Source organism: Mus pahari, chromosome 22, assembly GCF_900095145.1.
Source record: "Mus pahari chromosome 22, PAHARI_EIJ_v1.1, whole genome shotgun sequence".
Classification (NCBI taxonomy): domain Eukaryota; kingdom Metazoa; phylum Chordata; class Mammalia; order Rodentia; family Muridae; genus Mus; species Mus pahari.
This window is the reverse complement of record NC_034611.1, coordinates 46,839,500-46,848,025: the sequence shown is the minus strand read 5'-3', so window position 1 is coordinate 46,848,025 and position 8,526 is coordinate 46,839,500.

Sequence of the window (8,526 nt, the reverse complement as noted above, 5' to 3'; positions counted from 1 at the left end):
GCTTGAGTGTGTGGTGTGTGCTTGGGTGTGTGGTGTGTGCTTGGGTGTGTGGTGTGTGCTTGAGTGTGTGGTGTGTGCTTGAGTGTGTGGTGTGTGCTTGGGTGTGTGGTGTGTGCTTGAGTGTGTGGTGTGTGCTTGAGTGTGTGGTGTGTGCTTGAGTGTGTGGTGTATGCTTGAGTGTGTGGTGTGTGCTTGAGTGTGTGGTGTATGGTTGTCATCTCAGCACTTTGGAGCAGGGGCAGCTCCAGTCTGAGACCAGCTAAGTGAGACCAGTCTTTTTTGCTTTGTTTTGTTTTGTTTTTTGAGACAGGGTTTCTCTGTGTAGCCCTGGCTCTCCCCAGACTCACTCTGTAGACCAGGCTGGCCTCCAACTCAGATCCAGCTGCCTCTAAGGCGTGTGCCACCACACCCAGTTAGACCATCTTGTAAAGGACAGGAAACGAGGGGCTGGGGAGATGGCGCGGCAGTTAACTGCACTTGCTGCTCCTGCAGTGGGTTGTGGTTCAGTTCCCAGCATCCATGCTACGTGGCTCACAACCACCTCTAACTCCAGCTCCAGGGGAACTGATGCCTCTGGTCTCCAAGGGCACCTGTACACACACACACACACACACACACACACACACACACACACACACACACACGGCCAGAAGAGCCAGCTCAGCGGCGAAAGCTGGCTCTGCTCTTGAGGACCTAATATGCTTCCCAGCACCCACACCAGGCAGCTCACAAGTGCCTGTAACTCCAGCTCCGGAGTGTCTGACATCCTTTCCTGACCTCTGCACACATTCACACACACAACCCACACACCAATCATGATGTGTAGGTTCTGCCAGGACTCCTGCATACATGCTTTGAACCATGAAACTCCTGAATTGTTTTTTTTTTTAAATTATTTTATGTATATGAGTGCACTGTAGCTGTCTCCAGACACACCAGAAGAGGGCATTGGATTCCACTACAGACGGTTGTGAGCCACCATGTGGTTGCTGGGAATTGAACTCAGGACCTTCAGAAGAGCAGCCAGTGCTCTTACCCGCTGAGCCATCTCTCCAGCCTCCCTGAGTTGTTTCTATGTTTCTATGGCTGTGGGCCAATAGGAGTCCAAGGCCTCCTTTCTCAGCTGGACTTTCTATGCAGCACTTAACTATTTTCCTTCTTAGGTTTCACACACACACACACACACACACACACACACACACACACACACACACACACACTTGGATGCTTTTTCGTAATGTCATTAGTCCACATCTCATAAAATTTTTAAGTAAAAAAGGATGACAAATTTTAACTTTGTATATATATATCTCCATAGGTTCATGAGTTAGAGTGAAGGCCGCCTGGGCTGTAGGGAGCTTCCAGGGATGGACTGCGTGAGATGGTGAGAAGGCTCAGAGTCTGTGCTGTGAGAAATGACCTCAGTGGGGACAGTTTCCTCCCTCCCTCCCTCCCTCCCTCCCCTCCCCTCCCCTCCCCTCCTTTCCTCCCTCCCTCCCTTCTTCCCCCTTTCCTTCCTTCCCTCTTTCCTCCCTTCCTTCCCTTTCTTTCCTTCATTCCTTTCTTCCTCCCTCCTTCCTCCCTCCTTCCTTCCCTCCCTTCTTCCCTCCTCCTTCCTCCCTCCCTCCCTCCCTCCCTCCCTCCGTGGAGCATCCTCATCATCGTAGCTCATGTTCAGCTTCACACTGGGGCATCCTCGAGCTGGGCTAGGAGCCAGGACACCTGAGTTTGACTCATCTTGCATCTTGGGTTATGCTAGGAGGTGAAGAGAAGTGTTTGCCTGCCCAACCCAGTAGGCCCATCCTGTGCCACAGGGACCCACCGCTGTAGGTGTGGGAGGGCCCTCAGATGACACAGGGAGAGGCCCGGGGAACAGGGAAGGCCCCACCCTGCTCGAGGCCCTTGTGTTTTACTAAGCCTTCCTGGCTGAGGCTCAGTGCCCACAGACGTTGGCATCCCAGACACTTGTTCCACAGGCCTCTGAGCAGGTCTTCCATGTAGCTGCGGGAAAGCTGGCTCTGCAGTCCCACCTCCCGCCAGGCTCCCAAGGCCATTTCAAGGGCGCTTTGTTGCTGAAAGGTTAACTGTGAGCATTTCCTGGGGTCTCTGCCCATATTTGTCCCTCAGAGGACAGATGTGTATGGCAAAGATGTCGGATGATATCAGGCCTCAGCTGACTTCCGTGAGGCTTCTTGGCTGGGAGCCTCCAGAGTACATGTGGGGAGGCAGGCAGTCAAACCATGTTGAAGCTGTGTGGCCTTTGGGCCTGCCTCCTTCCTCAGGCTGAACAGGGAATGAAGTGTGGCTTCCCTGGGGGAGCTGATGGGCTCCTTGCCCACCCCAAGCCCACACGGTCCCAGGCCCACAACCCCTAACCGGATCAGATAGGGCACGTTCCCACAGCAAGCTGCCTGCTGACTGGGGCCACGCTGACGCAGGCAGGAAAATATTAACCCAGCCCAAGAGGAGCATGCTCACGTGTGCACACCTGTGTGTGTGTGTGTGTGCGCACACGTCTGCCCACACATGTGAAACCAGATACAGAAGAGCCAGGCATGGTGATCCACACCTGCAATCCCGGCTCAGAGGTCGGAGGCAACAGGATTCTGAGGCCAGTCTGGAACACTCTATTAGGTCCTGTCACAAAACAAACAAACAAACAAACATCAGCTGGGTGGTGGTGGTTCATGCCTTTAATCCCAGTGAGTTTCAGGACATCTGGGGGCTACACACAGAGAAACCCTGGAGAGAGACAGAGACAGAGACAGAGACACAGACAGAGACAGAGACAGAGACTGAGAGAGCCCAGTGTGGCAGTAGCTCAACTATGATCTCAGTACCTGAGAGGTGGAAGCAGGGAGGTCAGAAGTTCCAGACTACTTACAGCTAGTGTGGGCCAGTTTGGGCTACTTGAGATCCTGGGACAAAAAAAAACTAGAAACAGGGCCCACACGGTGGAAGGAGAGCCAAGTTCCAACAATTTGCCCTCTGATGTCCCCGTGTGAGCTTGTCTGTCTACCCCTCCATAAAATGTAAAAAATATATATTAATGTAAATTAAATGTAAATATAACCTTATATACAGATATCTAGATAGATGTATCTCAGAACACCCAGACACACCCCAACACACACACACACACGCACACACACTCACGCACACACACACACACACACACGCACACACACACTTCCATTCTTCTCACACATGCAAATTCTGTGATCTCTCCCCAGCTGCCTCTGTCCATGGCTGGCCCTCCTCTAGGCTTCAGGAAACCTTCCTTGGGTGCTTATACTAGAAATAGAAGGCCCAGCCTGTCTTGTCTGGCTGGTTCCTGATTCCCAGTTAAACCAAACAGCTTGGCATGGGCTTTTCTTTTCCTCTCTTCCTCTCTTTTTCCTTTCCTTTCCTTTCCTTTCCTTTCCTTTCCTTTCCTTTCCTTTCCTTTCCTTTCCTTTCCTTTCCTTCATTTCTTCCCTTTCTTTTTACTTTCTCTCTCTATTTCTTCTCCTCCCCTCTCCTCTCCTCTTCTCTCTGTCTCTGTCTCTCTGTCTGTCTCTGTCTCTGTCTCTGTCTCTGTCTCTCTCTCTCTCTCTGCTTTCTGAGACAGGGCCTCACTGTGTTGCAGCCCTGGCTGTCCTGGAACTGACTACCCACTCCCCACAGGGCCTCTGCGTCCCATGTGCTAGGATTTCAGGCATGCAACACCACACCTTGCTCACAGTGTAAGCTCAGCTGGCCTTGACACAGGCCTCAGAGAGAGCAGGACTGGCCTTAAATTCCTATACCTCAGGGCTGGGGAGCATTTGCCTGATGTGTGGGAGGCACCGGAGTCAATTAAAAATTATATATGGGCTCATGTGCGCAGACACACACATTCCCTGCATCCCTTGTCCGCGGCATTTCCCCTTGGGCAAATCGCCAGGATGCTTGATCCTTTCTGCCTATCACCCCTACCTCCACCCCGTCCTCCATACTAGAGGCTCCTGTAGGCTTTTGCAAAGGGTAAGCTCCAGTGGGCTAGGCCTGAAGCAGCTTTGGCAACCTGCAGCTGTCAGGACGGAGGTGCATGCCAGCACCAGCACCAGCACCCAGGTCCTTTGTCTTCTTGCTAGGGGTGGGGGGTGTCTTAGGTTTCTGGGTCACCTTAGGAGAGGAAACTCAGTTTCCCCTCCTGAAAAAGAGGAAGTGAGGATGTAGGGTGAGCTCAGGAGCAGGGAAACTTGTCTAGCATGTGCGAGGGAGGCTCCGGAGTCAATCTCCTGCCTTCCATAAAAGGAAACAAAGCCATTTGCAAGTGGTGACAGTCTACGTGCTAGGGGATTCCACACTGCAGATCCACCAGGCAGGATGCTGGACCGGCACACTGCAGAAGAGTGTGCGCCTACTAATAATCTAATGACTGCCTGAATGAAAAGAGTAGGTTAAAAACCTCATGCCTCTGCGTGTGGTGGTTTGGCCCGGCACTTGGGAGGCAGAGGCAGGTGGAGCTCTGTGAGTTTGAAGCCAGCCTGGTCTACAGGTCTACAGGCCAGTCAGGGCCACACAGTAAGACCTTGTCTCAAAACCAAACCCCCTTATGTAAGTACTATTCACTTATAATTTAGAGAGTGTTGGTGTGTGTGTGTGTACGTGTGTGCGTGCGTGCGTGCGTGTGCGTGTGTGTACGTGTGTGTGCGTGTGTGTGTGCGCGCGCGTGTGTGTACGTGTGTGCGTGTGTGTGCATGTTTGTGCGTGTGCGTGTGCGCGCACGCGTGTGTGTGTGTGTGTGTGTGTGTGTGTGTGTGTGTGTGTGTGTAGACAGAGAAAGGATTCAAAGAAGGAGCGAAGGGAAACAAGCCCATGAGGGCGCTTGTGGCTCAGCTGGTTTCCAGTGATTAAATAGTAAAAGAAAAAAAAAATTTTTTTTTTTGTAATTTTTTTCCCCTTTTCAAACTTTCCAGCGCAATAGATGATTCTATCTGATGAACTTGTTTGGCTCTGTGACAATAAATAGTTAAAATTTCTGTTAGGTAAACAGTAATATACTCCCAGTCACCAGTTTGCACTGTCAGATTCTCAGTGTAGCACTGAGATAGAGGTCAGTGGGTGAGTGTCAACCTTCCCCTCGCAAACACCTGAAGCCTTGCTTATGGCCTGGGGTGTGTGTGTGTGTGTGTGTGTGTGTGTGTGTGTGTGACATGACTTTAATACCGGCACTCAGGAGGCAGAAGCAGGTAGATCTCTGAGGGCAGCCTGGTCTACCATAGTAAGTTTCAAACCAGCCAGTGTTACATGGTGATGATAGCCTATCTAAAAGTGAAAAAAAAATATTTATGGATATATATATATATATGTGTGTGTGTGTTCCTGCTCTGTAACCCAGTTTGGCTTGGAATGCACTGTTTAGCTTAGGTTGGTCTCAAACTCAGGGCTATTTCCCTGCTTTGGTCACAAAAATGCTAGAATTATACTTTTAATATCCTTTTTAAAAGACAGGGTCTGTTTGTGTTTCTTCTCTCCCCCTCCTCTCTCCCACCTCTCTGTCTCTCTGTCTCTGTCTCTGTCTCTGTCTGTCTGTCTGTCTCTCTCTCTCCCCTCTTCCACCCTCTCACCCTCCCCCAAGACAGGGCTTCTCTGTGTAGCCCTGGCTGTCCTGGAACTCACTCTGTAGACCAGGCTGGCTTTGAACTGAGAGATCCACCAGCCTCTGCCTCCCAATCGCTAGAGCTAAAGGTGTTGGGGAATCACGCCTGGCAATTGTTGGGTTTGATCCCAGGGCCTCTGGCTTGTCAGGTATTCCCCACTCAGTTACAGCCTCAGGAAACAAAGCAGTTTCTAAGAGAGAGACAGAATGCCCGAGGGCATCAGAGGCCGTCCCTGTAGAACACCCACACTACAATTCTTTTCTTGGGCTTTCTCAGCCCCAGCAGGCTGGTTTTTCTACCTCGGGGATCTGCAGTTGCCTTCACAACCCTGTTCTCATAAATGAGCAGGAAGAGCCCTTATCCTCTGGGCCTGATTCATAGGCGCAGAAGCAGAGGCTGGAGGCTGGGATTCAAATCTAAATCAGTGAACAAGAAAGACAGAAGCTCTTCATTGCAGGGCAGAGGAAGAGAGAGAAGTGCTGGATCTCTCTCTCTCTCTCTCTCTCTCTCTCTCTCTCTCTCTCTCTCTCTCTCTCCCACACACACATACCCCAAAACCAAAAACTCAAACAACTAAATGAAAAGAAAATAAAGCTAAATCACCATATACATAGTAAATAAATAAAAGGCAGCTAACAAACAAGAATTTTGCCGGGTGGTGGTGGTACACACTACCTTTAATCCTAGTAATCAGGAGGCAAAGGCAGGCAGATCTCTCTTGAGTTGGAGGTCTGGTCTACAGGGCAAGTTCCAGGACAGCCTGGGCAAACCAGAGAAACTGTGTCTCAAAAACAAAAACAAAAACAAAAACAAACACAAACAAAACCCAAAATCGAAAAAAAACAAAAAATGAAAAATATAAGAATTTTGGAATTTCAGGGCATGTAGCTCAGTAGGAGAACACTGGTTATTTATTTATTTATTTATTTGATATTTTCTTTATTCACATTTCAAATGCTACCCCGAAAGTTCCCTATACCCCCCCACGTTGGTTATTTATTTATTTATTTATTTTCGAGACAGGGTTTCTCTGTGTAGCCCTGGCTGTCCTGGAACTCACTCTGTAGACCAGGCTGGCCTCGAACTCAGAAATCCGCCTGCCTCTGCCTCCCGAGTGCTGGGATTAAAGGCATGTGACACCACGCCCAGCACGCTGGTTATTTTTGTTTGTACTTTTTTTTTTTTTTTTTGGTTAGCAAAAATAGTGCCTCAGATAAATCTCATTTGCCATGATACTGCCACTTTGCAAAGTTTGTTTGTGCTTTTTATCTTTATCTTTATTTATTTATCCTTTCCCCCAATTGGTCAGTGTCAGGAAACAGAGTCAAAGCTACTCCTCTACAAACCTGTGGGTCAGTTTTCTTCTTCCACTGAGTCCCGGGAGAGAACTCAGGTCATCAGGCATGTATGAAAATGCCTTGACACACGCAGCCATCTCACCATTCTTTTTTTCCCCCTTATATTTCATTTATTTTATGTGTGTGGGCGTTCGTATGGGTGTTTTGCCTGCAAGTACCTGCACACTACATGCAGTGCCCACAGAAGCCAGAAGAGGGAGTCAGTTCCCCTGGAACTGGAGTGACCGTTGTTTCCTGCCCTGTGGGTGCTGGGACTCTGGCTCTGTTGATTGGAGACAGTCGTGCTTTGTTATACAGGCCTAGCTGGCTCCCTACTTGCTATGTAGCTCAGCCTGGCTGCAAATCTTGGTACCCCTCCTACCTCAGCTTCACCAGTGCTGGGATTAAAAAGGACAGACACTATCACAGCAAGTGAAGCACCAAGAGACTGATTCCTACTGTACACACACACACATACACACACATACACACACACACACACACACACACACACACACACACACACACACACACACACAGTATTCAAAGAAACAATGAAAAAAATCATTTTTACTATATGTATAGCCTAAACACTGCAAATACTGTTTCTCTGAAATTCACATTTAGCTGTGTTGGATGTGGTAGCCCTGCACTGAGCCTATCCCTAGGAGAAAGGGCTCTGGTGGGTCTTCTCTGTGCCCAGTTATCTGCATTGGTCCTGTCCAGACTAGTGCGATTCATTATTCCAATCCCTCCCTCCCTCCTGGCCCCTGTGCTGCCTCCCCCCCATCCCCCTGGCTCTGCACTGTGGAACTCCCTGCCTCCAGCAGAGACCACCTTCCATCTTGCCAGCTTTCCCAGGTAACCCTTCACAAACACATGCCTCACCGGCCCCTCCACAGCTCCCCTCAGTGTGGCTACTGGCCAGATCCATAGCCTCTGGGCAGCCCAGGGCCTACGTTCCCATCTCCCTCCACCCATTCCTTCCAAGTCCCCCTGTACCCAAGGTCCTAGCCCCTGGTCACCTGTTCACTGACTGGGCCCTCCTCTGGAGTTTGCCAGAAGTTCAGGGCTCGGGATATAGGAAGCCAAGAAGCTCTACGCTTAGCGTTCCTTGCTTAGATCTCTTTAGAGGCTGCTTGGTTCTTGGGATAGCATCGAAAACCAGGTAAAGCATTTCATGGTAACCCCAGCCCATCCCGCACCCTCTGTAAGCCGGTCTCCGTTTCCAGGTTAGGTTTTCACAGGCCTCGGTTGAGACAGCTCTAAGAGTCATTCGCTTCCTCCCTGGCTGAATCTTGAAGGATCTGGCTTCCATGTCACTTTCTCTGAAAGACTCTTGACTCTCTAGACTGACACATTCCCGTTCTCTTTCTAGTCTAACAGCCAGCTTCTGGCTTCAGAGAAGATCCCAGCTTCGCTGATTTGACTCAGAGTTCCTCGGTGTTGCTCAGGCCATCCTCAAACTCACTACATCTGCCCCAGGCTTTCCGAACGCGGAGATCGTGTGTGCACCTCCACACCCAGTTCCATAGCTCCCCCACCCCCCAAGAAAATGTTTC